Source organism: Lolium perenne, unplaced genomic scaffold (assembly GCF_019359855.2).
Source record: "Lolium perenne isolate Kyuss_39 unplaced genomic scaffold, Kyuss_2.0 unplaced97, whole genome shotgun sequence".
Classification (NCBI taxonomy): Eukaryota; Viridiplantae; Streptophyta; class Magnoliopsida; order Poales; family Poaceae; genus Lolium; species Lolium perenne.
The window spans coordinates 108-21505 of record NW_027249055.1 but is presented as its reverse complement, the minus strand read 5'-3'; the positions used below and the strand labels follow the sequence as shown (position 1 = coordinate 21505).

Sequence of the window (21398 nt, the reverse complement as noted above, 5' to 3'; positions counted from 1 at the left end):
TTCTGCTGTTAACAATTCAGTATCTTCTTTCTCGGGTGCAGCAACATCCTTGTATACATTATCTATGGGTTCATCAGAAGCTTCCACTGGTATGATGTTCTCGTTTTCTGACACTTCATCATCTCCTTCATCTGCAATGCTTGCTTCCTTGTAAAATTTTCGGGGTGGACAATCTTCATCACTACAATTTTCTTGTCATCACCACAGTCATACTGCTCGAACTGATAAACATATCCTGCAAAATTGTTCTTGTCACCTAATAATTGTTGCTCGAACTGATCCACATCTATTGTTGGCTGGTATTGGTATTTAACATCCGCAACTATACTTGTGCTTGCAGTAATAGGTCCCATGTTGAGTTGACGAAGGCATTCCTGTAGAATTTGTTCAATTGTTAGGAACAATTTATCTATTAAAATGTATTTTTTTATGATCGGAGAGGTAGGTCCATGTAACATCCCATGTTTGTAATTATGAACAATTGCATTCATGAGCATCATGTAAAATCCACTAAGAAATTTTCGCATTTAAAATTAAAGTGGAAACCCTAATGTGTGCAAATCACCCTGTGTTTTAAATCTGTTTGAAGTGTTTCCAATTACCCAAAATAAAATATTTGGACCCTCAACTATAGTTAGGAAGTTCACTAACTATTTTCCCTGAAGTTTGGATTTATTTTTAAATCGTCAAAAGGTTTCCAAATAGAAAAATACCATTGTTTTTGTCCCTGTTTTCAGTTTCCACGAAAACCCTCAAAACCCAGGGGGCTTTTTACAAAATCGTCTTTGTCTTCTTCCTCACGAAGGCAAGCAGTTGCGTGTCCTTCTCGACTCCGTCGATCCACGAGGAGATCCTCGCCGCTGCCACTGTTCCCTGGACAGATGGATAAGGCAAAAGTCGACACTACCTTCTCTCCCTATCTTCCCCCTCGCGCGCCCCTCTCTCTAGCTCTGTAACGCGTCCGACCAAACCCTAGCAGGCCGGCCGTCACCTCGCGCCACAGCTACCAGCCTCCCCAAGATCCACTGCGACCACCATCAGAAGCGCCTTGCAGCCCTCTCCATCCCTGCAAAAGGAATCGTGTCGAGTCGCCGTGAATCGCCGCCACCGGTCAACTTCTCCGCAGCCGGCGGCTACCTCATCGCCGACTCCTCCGCCGTTGGGCTACCGTTCGCTTTGCTGTCACCTCCCCTGCACTGCTGGGAGATGCTGCTCCTTGGGAGGTACTCGTCGGCCCCTCTCCCCTTCCCTATCACGCGCGCACCATTGAAATGGTCGCTCCATCGCTCGGGCTCGCCAGAAGAGGCCCTTCGTTGACCATTAGTTGGTGGCGCCGCCACCAGGTGATCCACCATGGACATGCGCATAAAAAAACACGCATGCTCGCGCATCCTCCCGCGTGCAAGAGTGTCATGGCCGAGCTCATCTGGGAGCTCCAAGCCCCGATGACGTCGTGCTGACGTCAGCCGACTATTTTTTTGTAATTTCATATTTTGTTTAAATGTGACATGCGGGGCCATCATGTCAGAAATTAAATTGTTGACAGTTGGATCAATTTGATATATTTTTATATATTCTTTCCGAAACTCAAGAAAGTGATTTAAAATGATAAAAATTGGAAATTCAATAACTAATTCATTTTAAGTCGGAAAAATATGTATAGTATATAAAAATCTTCAGAAAAATGATATCTACAACTTTATAGCAAAATCATGCATTGTTAAACAACTTTGAACCCTAGTTTCTTTAGAAGAACTAATTGTACCCCTCTAAGGTTTCCGTAACTACTAAGCCTAATTTGCCGAAACCCAGTTAAATTGACGATCATGTCTTAGGGTTAGTTTCAACACCTTTAACATGTCATATCATCATCCTTGTATGCGCCTTGCATCGATGCCATGTGTTGATTGTTATTACCTTTCTGGTATTTTCTTCTTCACGGTCGATAGAACACGTGCCCAGGATGATGAAGGACGACAACATCGAAGATCAATACTTATTCATCGACGAACAAGTCAAGTACAAGCTCTATGAAGATTCATATTTCTTTATCAGGGACAAAGGCAAGCCCTAACATGGTTCATATATGGTTTCAAAATTCGTTTACTTCTGGTTCCTAAATATTGCATACGATTCCAATATGTTTTATCGATAGGAATAATTATGATATCAAATGCATGTTCTATCCTTGTAGCCGAGATACCCTAATCTACTACTCCTAGCGTAATTATGGTTGGCTAATGTGTTTTGTTAGAGCCATTATATATATATTCTTAGCCAGGCTTAGTTCGTTATGCTACTCGCTCCGGCCTCCCGGCTGGAGCCTTCAAATGAAATGAATCAAGCATGCCGGGTTGTTGTAGTAAGTGTGGAGATGATTTGATGAACATGATTAAAGGCTCCGATGAGAGGCCACATTGGGATCTGGTGGGTTGTTTCTTTTGTGCCTTGATGGCGTGTATTTCACACGTTCGTTGGGCAACCCCAAGAGGAAGGTATGATGCGCACAGCAGCAAGTTTTCCCTCAGAAAGAAACCAAGGTTTATCGAACCAGGAGGAGCCAAGAAGCACGTTGAAGGTTGATGGCGGCGGGATGTAGTGCGGCGCAACACCAGTGATTCCGGCGCCAACGTGGAACCTGCACAACACAACCAAAGTACTTTGCCCCAACGAAACAGTGAGGTTGTCAATCTCACCGGCTTGCTGTAACAAAGGATTAACCGTATTGTGTGGAAGATGATTGTTTGCAGAAAATAGTAGAACAAGTATTGCAGTAGATTGTATTTCAGTAAAGAGAATTGGACCGGGGTCCACAGTTCACTAGAGGTGTCTCTCCCATAAGACAAACAGCATGTTGGGTGAACAAATTACAGTTGGGCAATTGACAAATAAAGAGAGCATGACAATGCACATACATATCATGATGAGTATAGTGAGATTTAATTGGGCATTACGACAAAGTACATAGACCGTCATCCAACTGCATCTATGCCTAAAAAGTCCACCTTCAGGTTATCATCCGAACCCCCTCCAGTATTAAGTTGCTAACAACAGACAATTGCATTAAGTATGGTGCGTAATGTAACTAGTGACTACATCCTTGAACATAGCACTAATGTTTTATCCCTAGTGGCAACAACACAACACAACCTTAGAACTTTCTGTCACTGTCCCAGGTGTCAATGCAGGCATGAACCCACTATCGAGCATAAGTACTCCCTCTTGGAGTTACAAGCATCTACTTGGCCAGAGCATCTACTAGTAACGGAGAGCATGCAAGATCATAAACAACACATAGATATAACTTTGATAATCAACATAACAAGTATTCTCTATTCATCGGATCCCAACAAACGCAACATATAGAATTACAGATAGATGATCTTGATCATGTTAGGCAGCTCACAAGATCCGACAATGATAGCACAATGGGGAGAAGACAACCATCTAGCTACTGCTATGGACCCATAGTCCAGGGGTAGACTACTCACACATCACACCGGAGGCGACCATGGCGGCGTAGAGTCCTCCGGGAGATGATTCCCCTCTCTGGCAGGGTGCCGGAGGCGATCTCCTGGATCCCCCGAGATGGGATCGGCGGCGGCGGCGTCTCTGGAAGGTTTTCCGTATCGTGGCTCTCGGTACTGGGGGTTTCGTCACGGAGACTTTTTATAGGCGGAAGGGCAGGTCAAGAGGCGGCACGGGGGCCCCACACCACAGGCCGGTGCGGCCAAGGGGGGGGGCCGCGCCGCCCTATGGTTTGGCTCCCCTGTGGCCCCTCTTCGTCTCTCCTTCGGACTTCTGGAAGCTTCGTGACAAAATAGGCCCCTGGGCTTTGATTTCGTCCAATTCCGAGAATATTTCCTTACTAGGATTTCTGAAACCAAAAACAGCAGAAACAAAGAATCGGCACTTCGGCATCTTGTTAATAGGTTAGTTCCAGAAAATGCACGAATATGACATAAAGTGTGCATAAAACATGTAGATAACATCAATAATGTGGCATGGAACATAAGAAATTATCGATACGTCGGAGACGTATCAGCATCCCCAAGCTTAGTTCTGCTCGTCCCGAGCAGGTAAAACGATAACACAGATAATTTCTGGAGTGACATGCCATCATAATCTTGATCATACTATTTGTAAAGCATATGTAGTGAATGCAGCGATCAAAACAATGTATATGATATGAGTAAACAAGGGAATCATATAGCAAAGACTTTTCATGAATATCACTTCAAGACAAGCATCAATAAGTCTTGCATAAGAGTCAACTCATAAAGCAATAATTCAAAGTAAAGGCATTGAAGCAACACAAAAGAAGATTAAGTTTCAGCGGTTGCTTTCAACTTGTAACATGTATATCTCATGGATATTGTCAACATAGAGTAATATAATAAGTGCAATAAGCAAGTATGTAGGAATCAATGCACAGTTCACACAAGTGTTTGCTTCTTGAGGTGGAGAGAAATAGGTGAACTGACTCAACATTGAAAGTAAAAGAATGGTCCTCATAGAGGAAAAGCATCGATTGCTATATTTGTGCTAGAGCTTTGATTTTGAAAACATGAAACAATTTTGTCAACGGTAGTAATAAAGCATATGCATCATGTAAATTATATCTTATAAGTTGCAAGCCTCATGCATAGTGTACTAATAGTGCCCGCACCTTGTCCTAATTAGCTTGGACTACCGGATCATCACAATGCATTGTTTTTACCAAGTGTCACAAAGGGGTACCTCTATGCCGCCTGTACAAAGGTCTAAGGAGAAAGCTCGCATTGGATTTCTCGCTATTGATTATTCTTCAACTTAGACATCCATACCGGGACAACATAGACAACAGATAATGGACTCCTCTTTTATGCATAAGCATATAACAACAATTAATAATTTTCTCATTTGAGATTTGAGGATTGTTGTCCAAAACTGAAACTTCCACCATGGAGCATGGCTTTAGTTAGCGGCCCAATGTTCTTCTCTAACATATGCATGCTTAACCATATGGTGGTAGATCGCTCTTACTTCAGACAAGACGGACATGCATAGCAACTCACATGAAATTCAACAATGAATAGTTGATGGCGTCCCCAGTAAACATGGTTATCGCACAACAAGCAACTTAATAAGAGATAAAGTGCATAATTACATATTCAATACCACAATAGTTTTTAAGCTATTTGTCCCATGAGCTATATATTGCAAAGGTGAATGATGGAATTTTAAAGGTAGCACTCAAGCAATTTACTTTGGAATGGCGAAAAATACCATGTAGTATAGGTAGGTATGGTGGACACAAATGGCATATGGTTGGCTCAAGTATTTTGGATGCATGAGAAGTATTCCCTCTCGATACAAGGTTTAGGCTAGCAAGGCTTATTTGAACCAAACACAAGGATGAACCGGTGCAGCAAAACTCACATAAAAGACATATTGAAAACATTATAAGACTCTACACCGTCTTCCTTGTTGTTCAAACTCAATACTAGAAATTATCTAGACCTTAGAGAAACCAAATATGCAAACCAAATTTTAGCATGCTCTATGTATTTCTTCATTAATGGGTGCAAAGCATATGATGCAAGAGCTTAAACATGAGCACAACAATTGCCAAGTATCACATTACCCAAAACATTTATAGCAATTACTACATGTATCATTTTCCAATTCCAACCATATAACAATTTAACGAAGGAGAAACTTCGCCATGAATACTATGAGTAGAAACCAAGGACATACTTGTCCATATGCTACAGCGGAGCGTGTCTCTCTCCCATAAAGTGAATGCTAGGATCCATTTTATTCAAACAAAACAAAAAACAAAAACAAACCGACGCTCCAAGAAAAAGCACATAAGATGTGATGGAATAAAAATATAGTTTCAGGGGAGGAACCTGATAATGTTGTCGATGAAGAAGGGGATGCCTTGGGCATCCCCAAGCTTAGACGCTTGAGTCTTCTTGATATATGCAGGGGTGAACCACCGGGGCATCCCCAAGCTTAGAGCTTTCACTCTCCTTGATCATGTTGCATCATACTCCTCTCTTGATCCTTGAAAACTTCCTCCACACCAAACTCGAAACAACTCATTAGAGGGTTAGTGCACAATATAAATTGACATATTCAGAGGTGACACAATCATTCTTAACACTTCTGGACATTGCATAATGCTACTGGACATTAATGGATCAAAGAAAGTCATCCAACATAGCAAAAGAGGCAATGCGAAATAAAAGGCAGAATCTGTCAAAACAGAACAGTTCGTATTGACGAATTTTAAAATGGCACCAGACTTGCTCAAATTAAAATGCTCAAATTGAATGAAAGTTGCGTACATATCTGAGGATCATGCACGTAAATTGGCATAATTTTCTGAGCTACCTACAGGGAGGTGGACCCAGATTCGTGACAGCGAAGAAATCTGGAACTGTGCAGTAATCCAAATCTAGTACTTACTTTTCTATCAACGGCTTAACTTGGCACAACAAAACACAAAACTAAGATAAGGAGAGGTTGCTACAGTAGTAAACAACTTCCAAGACACAAAATAAAAACAAAGTACTGTAGGTAAAAACATGGGTTGTCTCCCATAAGCGCTTTTCTTTAACGCCTTTCAGCTAGGCGCAGAAAGTGTGTATCAAGTATTATCGAAGGGTGGTACTTCTTCAGCGGGGTGTGGGCTTTTCTCAACCAGGCATAGTATATTAGATACATAAGTTTTAGCATCTCCCTTTTCATTAGTCTTAGGCGTGCTACTCTCATCAAACAAATTTTCAGGAACTAGCCAAGCATAGTTATTTTCTAATGCATCATTCATAGCTAGGAGCTTACATGGTATTGGTGCTTTGATCTCCCCTCCATCATCAATATTATTAGTGTATCTTATTCTATCCATATCCATCTTTTCAAGGAGACTAACAAAATTAGTTGGAGAACCAAGCATATTAAATTTAGCAAACACCTTTCTAGCTTCTCTTGCTAGACCACCAAATTCTCTAAGAAGGGTTTCTAATACAAAATCTTTCTTTTCCCCTTCTTCCATATCGCCAAGTGTGAAGAACATGTGTTGGATTATAGGATTAAGATTAACAAATTTAGTTTCCAACAGGCGAACTAAATGCGCAGCAGCAATTTCATAAGTAGGCGCAAGGTCTACCAAGTGTCTATCTTCAAAATTTTCAATAGTACTAACATGATTGAAAAATTCTTCTATATTATTTCTCCCAACTATAGACCCACGTCCTACCGGTATGTCTTTTGTGGTAAAATTAAAAGGAAACATGATGAAATAAGTAAAGTAAATGCAAGTAACTAATTTTTTTGTGTTTTTGATATAGCAAACAAGATAGCAAGTAAAGTAAAACTAGCAACTAATTTTTTTGTATTTTGATTTAGTGCAGCAAACAAAATAGTAAATAAAACTAAGCAAGACAAAAACAAAGTAAAGAGATTGAGAAGTGGAGACTCCCCTTGCAGCGTGTCTTGATCTCCCCGGCAACGGCGCCAGAAAATATGCTTGATGGCGTGTATTTCACACGTTCGTTGGGCAACCCCAAGAGGAAGGTATGATGCGCACAGCAGCAAGTTTTCCCTCAGAAAGAAACCAAGGTTTATCGAACCAGGAGGAGCCAAGAAGCACGTTGAAGGTTGATGGCGGCGGGATGTAGTGCGGCGCAACACCAGTGATTCCGGCGCCAACGTGGAACCTGCACAACACAACCAAAGTACTTTGCCCCAACGAAACAGTGAGGTTGTCAATCTCACCGGCTTGCTGTAACAAAGGATTAACCGTATTGTGTGGAAGATGATTGTTTGCAGAAAATAGTAGAACAAGTATTGCAGTAGATTGTATTTCAGTAAAGAGAATTGGACCGGGGTCCACAGTTCACTAGAGGTGTCTCTCCCATAAGACAAACAGCATGTTGGGTGAACAAATTATAGTTGGGCAATTGACAAATAAAGAGAGCATGACAATGCACATACATATCATGATGAGTATAGTGAGATTTAATTGGGCATTACAACAAAGTACATAGACCATCATCCAACTGCATCTATGCCTAAAAAGTCCACCTTCAGGTTATCATCCGAACCCCCTCCAGTATTAAGTTGCTAACAACAGACAATTGCATTAAGTATGGTGCGTAATGTAACTAGTGACTACATCCTTGAACATAGCACTAATGTTTTATCCCTAGTGGCAACAGCACAACACAACCTTAGAACTTTACATCCTTTGTCCCAGGTGTCTATGCAGGCATGAACCCACTATCGAGCATAAGTACTCCCTCTTGGAGTTACAAGCATCTACTTGGCCAGAGCATCTACTAGTAACGGAGAGCATGCAAGATCATAAACAACACATAGATATAACTTTGATAATCAACATAACAAGTATTCTCTATTCATCGGATCCCAACAAACGCAACATATAGAATTACAGATAGATGATCTTGATCATGTTAGGCAGCTCACAAGATCCGACAATGATAGCACAATGGGGAGAAGACAACCATCTAGCTACTGCTATGGACCCATAGTCCAGGGGTAGACTACTCACACATCACACCGGAGGCGACCATGGCGGCGTAGAGTCCTCCGGGAGATGATTCCCCTCTCTGGCAGGGTGCCGGAGGCGATCTCCTGGATCCCCCGAGATGGGATCGGCGGCGGCGGCGTCTCTGGAAGGTTTTCCGTATCATGGCTCTCGGTACTGGGGGTTTCGTCACGGAGACTTTTTATAGGCGGAAGGGCAGGTCAAGAGGCGGCACGGGGGCCCCACACCACATGCCGGCGCGGCCAAGGGGGGGGGGCCGCGCCGCCCTATGGTTTGGCTCCCCTGTGGCCCCTCTCCGTCTCTCCTTCGGACTTCTGGAAGCTTCGTGAGAAAATAGGCCCCTGGGCTTTGATTTCGTCCAATTCCGAGAATATTTCCTTACTAGGATTTCTGAAACCAAAAACAGCAGAAAACAACAACTGGCACTTCGGCATCTTGTTAATAGGTTAGTTCCAGAAAATGCACGAATATGACATAAAGTGTGCATAAAACATGTAGATAACATCAATAATGTGGCATGGAACAAAAGAAATTATCGATACGTCGGAGACGTATCATGCCTCCCTAGGACCCGATTTCCTGTCTCTTGGTCCAAGACAGAGCGTACAACCACACGTGGAGGTGTGGGACTCCCGTCGATTCACTAACTTTCTTAGATCTATCCATGAGTTACCTAGTTTGGGCATTCCATTTTCCATACGCATGAGTTTGTGAAAACATTTGGAAAGAGGTGCATACATACATGGAATGTGGCCGGGGTTGGCTGGGGGTTAGAGTCCCCTATGGTTAAAGTTCCTATGAAACCAACCTTCGCACACAATGAACGGTTCCGCGTCGGAGACGGATGAATTACGATGGTGGGTTAAAACCTTTTGGAGTGGCTCATGGAATAGGTCGACGTAAGGTAATGGTTGTAGGAGATCACCCCTCCGCCAGTGCCCAACCTGAAGGGCTTCATGTGGCTAATGGAGACGGTCGTCACATGTGGGCAAAGTTTGTGACGCCCCGGAACCGGTATCCTGAGGATTCTAGCGATCCCGCCGAAATCCGCACGATATCGATTCTGAGACACCCTCCGACACGACGTGCGCGACAAATCACACATGTGATCGCAGAGGAATTAACACGAGCGGTAACATTACAACAGGATTACAATAGAGCCCACAAGATACATATATTACAACAAAGACTCCAATGAGTCAAGATACAAATATACAATACAAGGATCCAAATCATACAGAAGTTCGAATACGTCCGAGTATAGACAAGATACAAATTGGACTAAGAGTCCTGAAGATAACCAGTGGTGTCCATAACCCTGCCCAGGCCAAGCCAGAAGGGTAACCTTGCTAACATCGTCATCTTGTACCTGTCGAAGTCGGGCCATCGGTTGCCGACAAAAGGGAGGAAACAGAAGAGAAAAAGAAAAGGCGAGAGTAAGTACCAAGGAACGAACTCCGGCACGTACTTAGCGAGACTAGAAATGGCTATGCTCACCGGGCGAATATATCACCTGGGGCTATATGGTAGGTTTAGCGGCAGAAAAACTATAACCATTAGAGACACACTACAACATCCGTCTAATCAGAGAAGATAAGCGAGCGCATAAGGTAACATATAAATACTACACAAACATAACCCAGCCAAATACACATATCCTCTTCAACAAAGCGAAGAGGCAATGTAAAAGGCACTCAACGGTGGACAAGTTTTATTAGGTATCGGTTGTAGTAATGCTATATTACTAAGCAAGTTATTATCAGATTTTTAACAAAAAGTATAAGGTCTAAGTTGTTCTATAATCAAGCTATACAATGCCAAGTCTTCCATAACCGCGGACACGGCTTATCGATAAGATGTACACCCTGCAGGGGTTGCCCAAATGTAACCATATGCATGCTCGACCCGCTTCTTACAGGCGATGTCTCACAACAAGACCGTTCCCAGTTCAACAAGAAAGTCTAGGGGGGCACCCAACTAAGCTACTCGTGACAAAGTTCGGCCATACTCCGAGACGGACCCAGAGGTTGCTTAGGAGTTTAGGCGGGCACTAATGGCCAAGCACTAGATAAGTCGTCTAGCAATTATGTAGTGCAATACAGAATATAAACACCCGAAGGCAACAGGAAGTAAACACCCGAAGGCAACAATATATAAACATGCATGCGCCAAATAAAACCAAGGTTGTGGCCCCCTTTTCAATAGACTTGAGAAAAAGGTAATGGGTGAGAGGGGTCCCAGTGAATTCCCACGCATGGGTAGAGCGCTCAGTCTCGGAACAGATAACAAGAACTCGGGTCCTAGGGGACATTAGCAAGTCAAAGTTCCGATGCATTCGCAAAGGGGCTCACAGATGCCTCTACTTACATTTTTAGTTGTTAACAGTTAAGTAAAGCATGTGTATATGCAACAACTGATATAGCATGTGATAACCTCCCAACAAACCAACATATCCCGATAACAGATCGAGATAAACAACAGAGCCTAAACACGCCTACGACTCGCAAAGCTCAAACATCAAGCAACGGCTATGGGTAAGGAATGATACATATAGGATTATCAGGGTAAACAAGTGGATAGGACACGTGAGTCGATAAAGAAGCGCAACATAAGGATAGCAGTGCAAGGGAGGGAGTAAAATAGGTGAAGAGAGAGGGCTCGCCTGTGAAAGCTGCAGAAACACTTGTCAGAGAACTCGTCGTATCTCACTTCACCACTTCGTGATCCTATCCGGGAAGAAGCAAATGCTACAACAAACAACGGATGCAAATCTTACAACTACGGATAAAGAAGATCCAGCATGATCAAGATATGATATGCATGGCAGATATGATGCGATGCACTTATCCAAATTAATCGGAGTCGGAACCCTGGACAAAGAGTTAGGGTTGGAGTTGCATTTACTACCGCCAAAATTAAGTGTTTATTGTCGTGGTACAACATGGCAGGGGTGAGCTACATCAAATTTAAACGGAGCGGGGAGAACCTTAGTCGGTGTCCCAAATACTCCGCGTATATGTGAGGTGAACATGCATGACTATCTACGGACAACATGATGCGAGATGCAAACAGATGAATGGATGGCATATTCTTGTTCAGCACATTTTTCTGATCAAAATTGATATAAAATACTTTGTATTTTGATTTACCAATTAAAAGTTATTAACAAAATAGTTTTTAGTATTTAAAATAGATATACAGAATTTAATTAATTAAGAAAAAGGACCCGAAAACAATAATCATCCAGGGGGAGGGACCCCGGGTTACTTTTCAAAACATGTAGGGGGGTTATGCTGAAATCAGCCAGGCTAGGGACGGTGGGTTCAGGTTTGAGACTGCCAGGGGCCTTTTTGCAAAAAGGAAACATAACTCGATCTGAGATATTTTTCTCACCCAGGGGAGATCCAGCCGCGGATGCTAATATGTGGGCCCGCTGCCACGTCGGCTGCCCGCATGGCAAACCTTGGTCGACGCGGGATGCCGCTCGCGTTCTTGGCAGGGGCGGTGACCACCGACGGCGTCGCGCACGTGGGCGGTAGAGGGCGTGCGAGGATGCAAGGCTGGGCGCGTTGGGAGCGCCTCGTCGGCGCGGAGTGAGGAGAAGGCGGCGCCAACGCCGGGGTTCATCGAAAGAGGCCGGCGGCAAGCATCTGTGGCGGAGGAGCTCGGCATCAACGTGAAAGAAGAAGAAAGAGATAGCAAAGAAGAAATAGGGGGTTCCAGGGGAGGCGCGACGTTACCCTGGAGCTCAACGTGACAACGGCGGAGCAGAAGGAGCAAGGGCGGCGATGGAATCGACGAAGAACTGCGGTAGTCGGAGATAGGGAACGAGATCATCGGCGGCGATTGGAGACACCCAGGACCAATTCCTTGTGCCATGAGGACCAGGTCGACGAGGCGGAGCCTTGGGTGGTCTCAGCTCGTTGAGGGAGGGGCCAGAGCTGCGGCGCCATGGCGGGCAGTGATGGTGGGGCTCTCGGTGTGTTCGTGTTCCTCACAAAAAGAGAGGGAAAAGAGAGGGGCGGCGGCAGGAGGAAGAGGGAGATGGGGCTAGGGTTTCACTGCGCCTCGGATGCGGAATAAAAGGGGAGGGGGAGGTGGTTGAGAGAGGAGGAGGAGCGCACGGCATGGGGGACCATGGAGCTCACGCTCCTTGCGTGACGAGGAAGCCGACAACAAAGGGGATGCCCTTTTCAACAAAGGTGTGACATGTCAAAAGGTTGTCCAACCCATATCCAAGAATGAAATCAACACAAGAATGACCCCAAAGTTCAACAAATGATCTAAACTAAACACAACCACTACTGAAGAATCAATTGACATTGGAACTATCGGTGGGTTCCAAGGGAAAATGTTAGGTGTTGTTGGATCTGATGAAGCAATTTTCCGCTTGGAAGGAATATATGATTTGAAAGTTCTGCAGCTAGTTACGTTAGGTAGTTTGAAACTACTTGAGAAACTCAATCTTCATGAACACATGGTTCAAGCTGCTGATGGTAATTTATAGGTACCTGCTTTTATTTTATGATTCTTTATTCAGTTTTTATATGTTCATTATATTAAAGACTTGCCCACTATATTACTTGTTTCTAGGTGCCAAAGGGCATACAGAGCAGATGGAAGAAGCAAACATAAATAACTATTAAGATTGGTGATGTTGCATTGATAACGCAAGGAAAAGTATCACTTCAACGATGATTCCATGCATGTGTTCAGGCTTTTCCCGTACAATCATGATTCAGGGAACTATATTGATGAAATGGTGTTGTGCAGACCAGTAGGAATGAACTCTAAATATTACGAAGCAAAAAATTGAGGCCTAGGATGTTTTCCTATTTTTCCTTTCTGTTTGTACTTCACAATCTGTAAGGCTTAGATGTGTGTTGAATATATTTTAGTGTGTTCATGTTTGTATTTTTCCTTTCTCCTGAACTAAACGATGATTTACTTACAGATGAAATTCAAACTGACAGCAAGTTATTGCAGTCCTCGTCTGTTAGGACTCCAAATTCAAACGTGAGTGTTCGGTCTAGATGCAAGTTCACATTCTTTGTTTAAAATTATTTTTGTTTGTGTTATTATTTAGTATAATTTTTTGTCTTTTTAATGTATTTTTGTTGCATAAATTTATTTCAGAGGTATTTCAAGGAAGAGATTGTTGGGAGACACCTTTTTCAAGATGGTGATTATCCAAGTGTAAGTGTCCCTACTTGTGTTCTATCATATCTTCTTTTTTGGAGTTTGTCAAATGTAAAGTTATCAAATTATTTTTATTATACAGTCAAAGGAAGTCAAGTACTTGGGGACACGAATTTTTAATGACTCCTATAAAAAAATTTCTGACAAGTCAGATGATTTGTAAAACACACATATATATTTGGGACATGGATTCTCCATGCGAGGCAAGGAGAATGTGCCACCTAAAAGAATTGTCCAGCCAAACAAATATTATAACTCACCGTATGACAACAAAGCTAAAAAAACCAATTACAGCAAATGAGTACAGGATGTATGAAGTTCTAACAACTCTGTGTGATGATGAAGATTTCTGTTTGTACGTCATTTTATTCTGAAATCATGTGTTAACTTCATTGCTTTTAAATTATTTACCCTAGAAACTATATCTTTATGCAGTAACTTATATAGGGTTTTCTTTTTAAAATTTCTCTAAAACACATTACATAAGAAATGGGCAATAAATATTGACAACTGCAATGTTTCATTACAACAACTTGGAAAGTCATTCAAACATGAAGGGTGGGTCGAAGCTTTTGTGATAAATTCATTCTGTTGGAAACTATTAAGAGGTTGCCACCCAAAGCAGTCAGGGAAACATTACTTCTTCAACATAGTTTCAATGTAACTTCTCATCGATGTATTACATGGTTTATTTTTTGCTATGAGTTCCGTTCACGTGTGCCATCTCATTATTCTATCATTTTTTGACTACATGATTGTGCTGCTATTACACTCTCATTTGCAAGGAATATTTTGATATCTTCTGCTGTTAACAATTCAGTATCTTCTTTCTCGGGTGCAGCAACATCCTTGTATACATTATCTATGGGTTCATCAGAAGCTTCCACTGGTATGATGTTCTCGTTTTCTGACACTTCATCATCTCCTTCATCTGCAATGCTTGCTTCCTTGTAAAATTTTCGGGGTGGACAATCTTCATCACTACAATTTTCTTGTCATCACCACAGTCATACTGCTCGAACTGATAAACATATCCTGCAAAATTGTTCTTGTCACCTAATAATTGTTGCTCGAACTGATCCACATCTATTGTTGGCTGGTATTTGTATTTAACATCAGCAACTATACTTGGGCTTGCAGTAATAGGTCCCATGTTGAGTTGACGAAGGCATTCCTGTAGACTTTGTTCAATTGTTAGGAACAAATTATCTATTAATATGTATTTTTTATGATCGTAGAGGTAGGTCCATGTAACATCCCTTGTTTGTAATTAGGAACAATTGCATTCATGAGCATCATGTAAAATCCACTAAGAAATTTTCGCATTTAAAATTAAAGTGGAAACCCTAATGTGTGCAAATCACCCTGTGTTTTAAATCTGTTTGAAGTGTTTCCAATTACCCAAAATAAAATATTTGGACCCTCAACTATAGTTAGGAAGTTCACTAACTATTTTCCCTGAAGTTTGGATTTATTTTTAAATCTTCAAAAGGTTTCCAAATAGAAGAGAACCATTGTTTTTGTCCCTGTTTTCAGTTTCCAGGAAAACCCTCAAAGACCCGGGGCTTTTTACAAAATCGTCTTTGTCTTCTTCCTCACGAAGGCAAGCAGTTGCGTGTCCTTCTCGACTCTGTCGATCCACGAGGAGATCCTCGCCGCTGCCACTGTTCCCTGGACAGATGGATAAGGCCAAAGTCGACTCTACCTTCTCTACCTATCTTCCCCCTCGCGTGCCCCTCTCTCTAGCTCTGTACCGCGTCCGACCAAACCCTAGCCGGCCGGCCGTCACCTCGCGCCACCACAGCTACCAGCCTCCCCAAGATCCACTGCGACCACCATTAGAAGCGCCTTGCAGCCCTCTCCATCCCTGCAAAAGGAACCGTGTCGAGTCGCCGTGAATCGCCGCCACCGTCGTCAACTTCTCCGCAGCCGGCGGCTACCTCATCGCCGACTCCTCTGCCGTTGGGCTACCGTTTGCTTTGCCGTCACCTCCCCTGCGCTGCTGGTGAGATGCTGCTCCTCGGGAGGTACTCGTCGGCCCCTCTCCCCTTCCCTATCACGCGCGCACCATTGAGCTGGTCGCTCCATCGATCGGGCTCGCCAGAAGAGGCCCTCCGTTGACCATTAGTTGGTGGCGCCGCCACCAGGTGATCCACCATGGACATGCGCATCAAACACGCATGCTCGCGCGTCCTCCCGCGTGCAAGAGTGTCGTGGCCGAGCTCATCTGGGAGCTCCAAGCCCCAATGACGTCGTGCTGACGTCAGCCGACCATTTTTTTGTAATTTCCTATTTTGTTTAAATGTGACATGCAGGGCCGTCATGTCAGAAATTAAATTGTTGACAGTTGGATCAAGTTGATATATTTTTATATATTCTTTCTGAAATTCAAGAAAATGATTTAAAATGATAAAACTTGGAAATTCAATAATTAATTCATTTTAAGTCGGAAAAATATGTATAGTATATAAAAATCTTCAGAAAAATGATATCTACAACTTTGTAGCAAAATCATGCATTGTTAAACAACTTTGAACCCTAGTTGCTTTAGAAGAACTAATTGTACCCCTCTGAGGTTTTCGTAACTACTAAGGCTAGTTTGCCGAAACCCAGTTAAATTGATGATCATGTCTTAGGGTTAGTTTCAACACCTTTAACATGTCATATCATCATCCTTGTATGCGCCTTGCATCGATGCCATGTGTTGATTGTAATTACCTTTCCGGTATTTTCTTCTTCACGGTCGATAGAACACGTGCCCAGGACGATGAAGGACGACAACATCGAAGATCAATACTTATTCATCGACGAACAAGTCAAGTACAAGCTCTATGAAGATCCATATTTCTTTATCAGGGACAAAGGCAAGCCCTAACATGGTTCATATATGGTTTCAAAATTTGTTTACTTCTGGTTCCTAAATATTGCATACGATTCCAATATGTTTTATCGATAGGTAGAATTAGGATATCAAATGCATGTTCTATCCTTGTAGCCGAGATACCCTAATCTACTACTCCTAGCGTAATTATGGTTGGCTTATGTGCTTTGTTAGAGCCATTATATATATATGCAACCGGTTGCAGAATAATATTCTGAGCACCGACTTGTACTTTCCTGGACACAAGGTTATACTTCCCGGATAACAGGGTTCAACTTTCTGTCGAACTTACCTGAACTTCCCGTTTTCTTCAGAGGTATTGATTATACCACGAGTTTCTCAACCATTTGTCGGAACTATGCAAATGATATACCGTTGGATAGATAATGAAAAACCGCAACTTTTTCATGTTCACACTTTTCACAGATTTTGCACGGTTTAAATTTAATTTTGAATATACGAAAACGCTTCTATATGGCCAGAAAACGAACTTTTAGTTCGATTTTCGAACCACTTATCGAAACTGTGCAAATGATATACCGTTGGAAAGATAATGAAATCGCGCAACTTTTTCATGTTTTACGTTTTTTCAAAATCCTCACAGTTTTTGAACAATTTTGAAAATACCGAAATTCGGACGTACTCAAAAAACAAGCGGACAGTAATTTGGACGATTTGTTTCAACCGTATGTCGGAATGATGCAAATGATATGGCGTTGGAAAGCTATGGACTAGGCGCAACTTTCATCTTCCAATTGTTTTCTCTAATTCCTTATAGTGTAAGAGAATAACTCGAATTACTGTCCGCCCATTTTATGAGACGGGCACCGAATGATTTTCCCCGCGATTTCTATGCGGTATATTTAAGCAATGCAAATGATATACGGTTGGAAAGGTGTAAAAAAGGCGCATATTTTTCATATATATCATTTTTGCCAAATCTAAATGGTTGAAAATTAATTTTAGAAGTTTTGAAATCATGTTTCCGGTATACTTTGCGAGATAACGACTTGAATTTGATGCATTAGATCTCTTTATTTGTTGTGAAATGTTGTAGGTAATGAAATTAGACTCCTAATCTATCAGATAAACCTTTGGGTGGCAATGGTTGAGGTGGTTGGTGATCAAAAGAGTGAGATTTGCACAATAGATTTTCGCCTCGCAAAAACAGAGCATTGAACTTCTCTCGACATGTGCTTGTACTTCTCAGGCAACGCGGTTCTACTTCTTGGTGCGGTTTCACGAAACCGTTCATAAAAATTAATAAATTTTTATCTAAACACTTTCTACTTCCCGTAGTTACCGCTTGTACTTCCTGCAATCACCACTCGTACTTCTCGGAATCACTGATTGTACTTCCCGCGGATGAGGGGATTTTTTTGTTTTTTGTGTATTTGTATTTTGTCGGCTTTTTGTACTTCCTATATTAAGTTTGTGTACTTCTTGTGTCGAATGGTTGTACTTCTCAACTTGAAGTCTTTGAACTTTTTCGCGAATAACGAGATTATTTTGTTTTTTTGTATATTTGGATTGTTATCAGTTTTCTTGTACTTCCTATAATAAGTGGTTGTACTACCCGTGTCCCATGGTTGTACTTCTCGCCGTCAAGTATTTGAACTTCCTCGCGGATGATGAGATTATTTTATTTTCTTGTACATTCTGGTTTTTTCGGTTTTCTTGTACTTCCTACAATAAGTGGTTGTACTGCTCGTGTCGAATGGTTGTACTTCTCATTGTCAAGTATTTGAACTTCCTCGCGTATGACGGGATTGTTTTACTTTTTTACATTTGAAATTTGTCGGTTTTCTTGTACTTATTACAATAAGTGGTTGTACTGCTCATGTTGTATGGTTGTACTTCTCATCAGCAAATATTTCAACTTCCTCATGAACGATGGGATTATTTTGTTTTTTGTACTTTCTATATTAAGTGGGTGTACTGTGCCGAATGGTTGTACTTCTTACCGTCAAGCATTTGAACTTCTCCTCAAATGACGGGATTATTTTATTTTTTCTACATTTGTTTTTTGTCTGTTTTCTTGTACTTTCTATATTAAGTGGGGTGTACTACTCATGTGGAATGGGTGTACTTCTCCTCGCCATATTTTTGAGGGTGCACATTCACTCCACATTAAAAGAAACATATGAAAAATTAAGGATGAAGTTTGTACGTTGCTATGTGAGCTTCTTCTAGATATTTTATTATTTATTTTGCACTTCACGAAGAACTTTGCTCTTTCAAAGTTGATCATTTGTCCTTCTTCTAGTCACCACTTGTACTTCTCGGAATCATAACTTGCACTTCCCTTGGGATAAATGTTTTTTGTTCATACCGATTTTTAGATCGCTAGTATTTATTATTTTTGATATGTGTGCTCCCTAAAATTGTACATTCTACTTCTTGTCATATTTCTATGTACTGCCCGCAATACGCATATTGTACTTCCATGTAGATGATTTTTTAGTTTCTATCAGCTTCGAAAATAAATATTTGTGTACTTATTTAATAGATAATTTATTTAGACCTATCAGCCAACCCTAAATAGGGGAACTGTTGTTTTGTTTGGAAATATTTATTCAGTGCTTGTATGAAAAACGTGTAAAGAAAATTCATTGGTATATTTTTGGAGTTCCCAGATTGACGCAATGTACTTTTGAGCTATTACCAGGGTTTGTACTTCTCAACGTTTGTTTGTGTACTTGCCTAAGTTCTCTTCTACCCCATCTAATCATTTTAAATTTATTCTTTTGCCTAGACTTCCCTTAACGTAAGTTTGTACTTACCAACAATTGCTTGATGTACTTCCCAGTGTGTGTTTTTTTGTGTGTATTTTGTTACGGACAACATTACACCATATTTTCACTTTCTTCGACAATGTCTCATTTTACTACATAGAGGAGCACTCTCGACGCAGTATACTTACACTTCATGATATTAAGAACACATTATACTTACACTTCATGGTATTAAGAAAAGCACAACCCGGTATGAACATTTTAAACACTTAGCTATCCACAAATATAATGCACTGCTGCAGAGTTGCGAGTGTACTTTTGTTTCTCTTGACAATTCATAAAGTTGACACACACACAAAATAAGAAGGTGCACAACTGGGGAAAAAAGCACACAATCAGAACTCGTCTTGGCAGAGAGTCATACTCACTGTCTTTTATATGATGGACACCGTGTTGAACTAACTATGTGACATAAAAACTCAACACACAATAGCAGAACTACATGATGCTTCTTTTCCCCTTTACATTATCCCAGCTCCAAACCAGGCTGTAGCATTGAGAGAAAATAACTACTACTACTCTAAGGTAAGTAAAGATCTGCGTGGTGGTTTGATTCATGGCTGACCGGCCCGTAGTAATCTTCGTGGAACCACGGCACGGTCCATGCATACCCGCTAACAACCACTTTCTCGTCTCTATCAACAATAACAACAGCAGGAGTCGTCTGCTCCATTGTTGTACCTGAGCAATTACCATCAGACATGCCTGCTCTTCGAATGAGCGACTTCATCGGAAGACTGCACGGTCTAAGAATCACCGGATAGTTCCTCCTACATACATACAGGGGGAAGCAGAGAAATGAGAACAACATGATTTAGTTTCAGACTCGAAAAAGCTGCCCATATCCAGGAACATAGGCAGAGTACTGACCTTTCTGTTGAGTGCTTCATGTAGCTGCCTGTCAAGCTGAATCCCTGAACTCATTAGGAGTTTTCAGTGAGAGCTGGTCCAGGACATATAAATTATCTGATGACAAATCAAGAAGCTAAGAAATTATCAGGTTACATAAATAAAAATGCAAAGGACACTCCCACCTCTCGATGATGTACATATGCATACAAAAAATATGTTTGGCACGCTAAAAGTACCTATTCAGTGAACACGAAGTGGTGCACGAACCATAAGAAATGAAATGGGGCAATGAACAAGAGAAAGCCTCTGGATCACGGATGCTTTGCCGTAGCACAACCCGGCCAGCGAACCGCAGACGAAGTGGAGCGGGATTCCTCACCGGAGGCCTTCCTAGCTTCCTTCCGCAATCAAATTTCACACCTGAGGCAACAGACAAAGGAACCAAGAATTGCAAGATGCAGAAAAACTGGACAAGATGAATCATCCTCCCTGCTTGCTCTGCTTCGCTGGCGAGGTGAAGAATTTGCAGGCTGCAGCACGACCTGGACAGGATGGAGGAGCGGGAGGCCTCGCTGGTGACCAAAGCATATGTCTTGACAACCTTCCGCTTTGGCCGAACAGCCTGCTACGGAATGTCTCACTGCCGCAGCCTCCAGCGGGGCGCACTCATGATGCACTGTTGTCGCCGCGGCATTTTCTTCCTACGGCCGCCGAACTTGCGCACTGGCGGCGCTAAAATGTGCAAGGCTGAGAAGACGAACGCCAGAGACGTCGGAGAACTTATGTGGCTGATGGACGACCCCAAGAGGCAGATAAGTAGGTGGCTAGACATGCATGAAGCATACCATGTGCTGTTCCCTGAAAAGATGCACTGCAATCAACCATGTTCTTATACTGCCAACAATAATACGCTTGTACTTATTCTACATCAACATAATTTCACAGTTTACCAAACAAAAATGATGTAAACGTTAAAGAAAAATAGCAGAGCTGAGAGGGTCATTCATGCTTCCCATCGTTGACTACGCGCAGCGTAGGCAGTAGGGGATTCAGGAGGAAGTTCAGAATATGCCCACGGCCGCGTTCGCAAGCTGGAGCTAGTGGCTGCAGTCCA

At 42.1% G+C, this 21398-nt stretch overlaps 1 long non-coding RNA gene across 1 annotated transcript; it reads right to left on the bottom strand.

The window, feature by feature from the left end:
• Positions 1 to 19625: 19625 nt before the first annotated feature.
• Positions 19626 to 20590, bottom strand: LOC127321515 (uncharacterized). Its single transcript, XR_007864138.2, has 2 exons — positions 20303 to 20590; positions 19626 to 20202 (listed from the first exon to the last, which is right to left on the bottom strand). It is a non-coding gene; the product is annotated as an uncharacterized lncRNA (long non-coding RNA).
• Between the last annotated feature and the right edge of the window lie 808 nt (positions 20591 to 21398).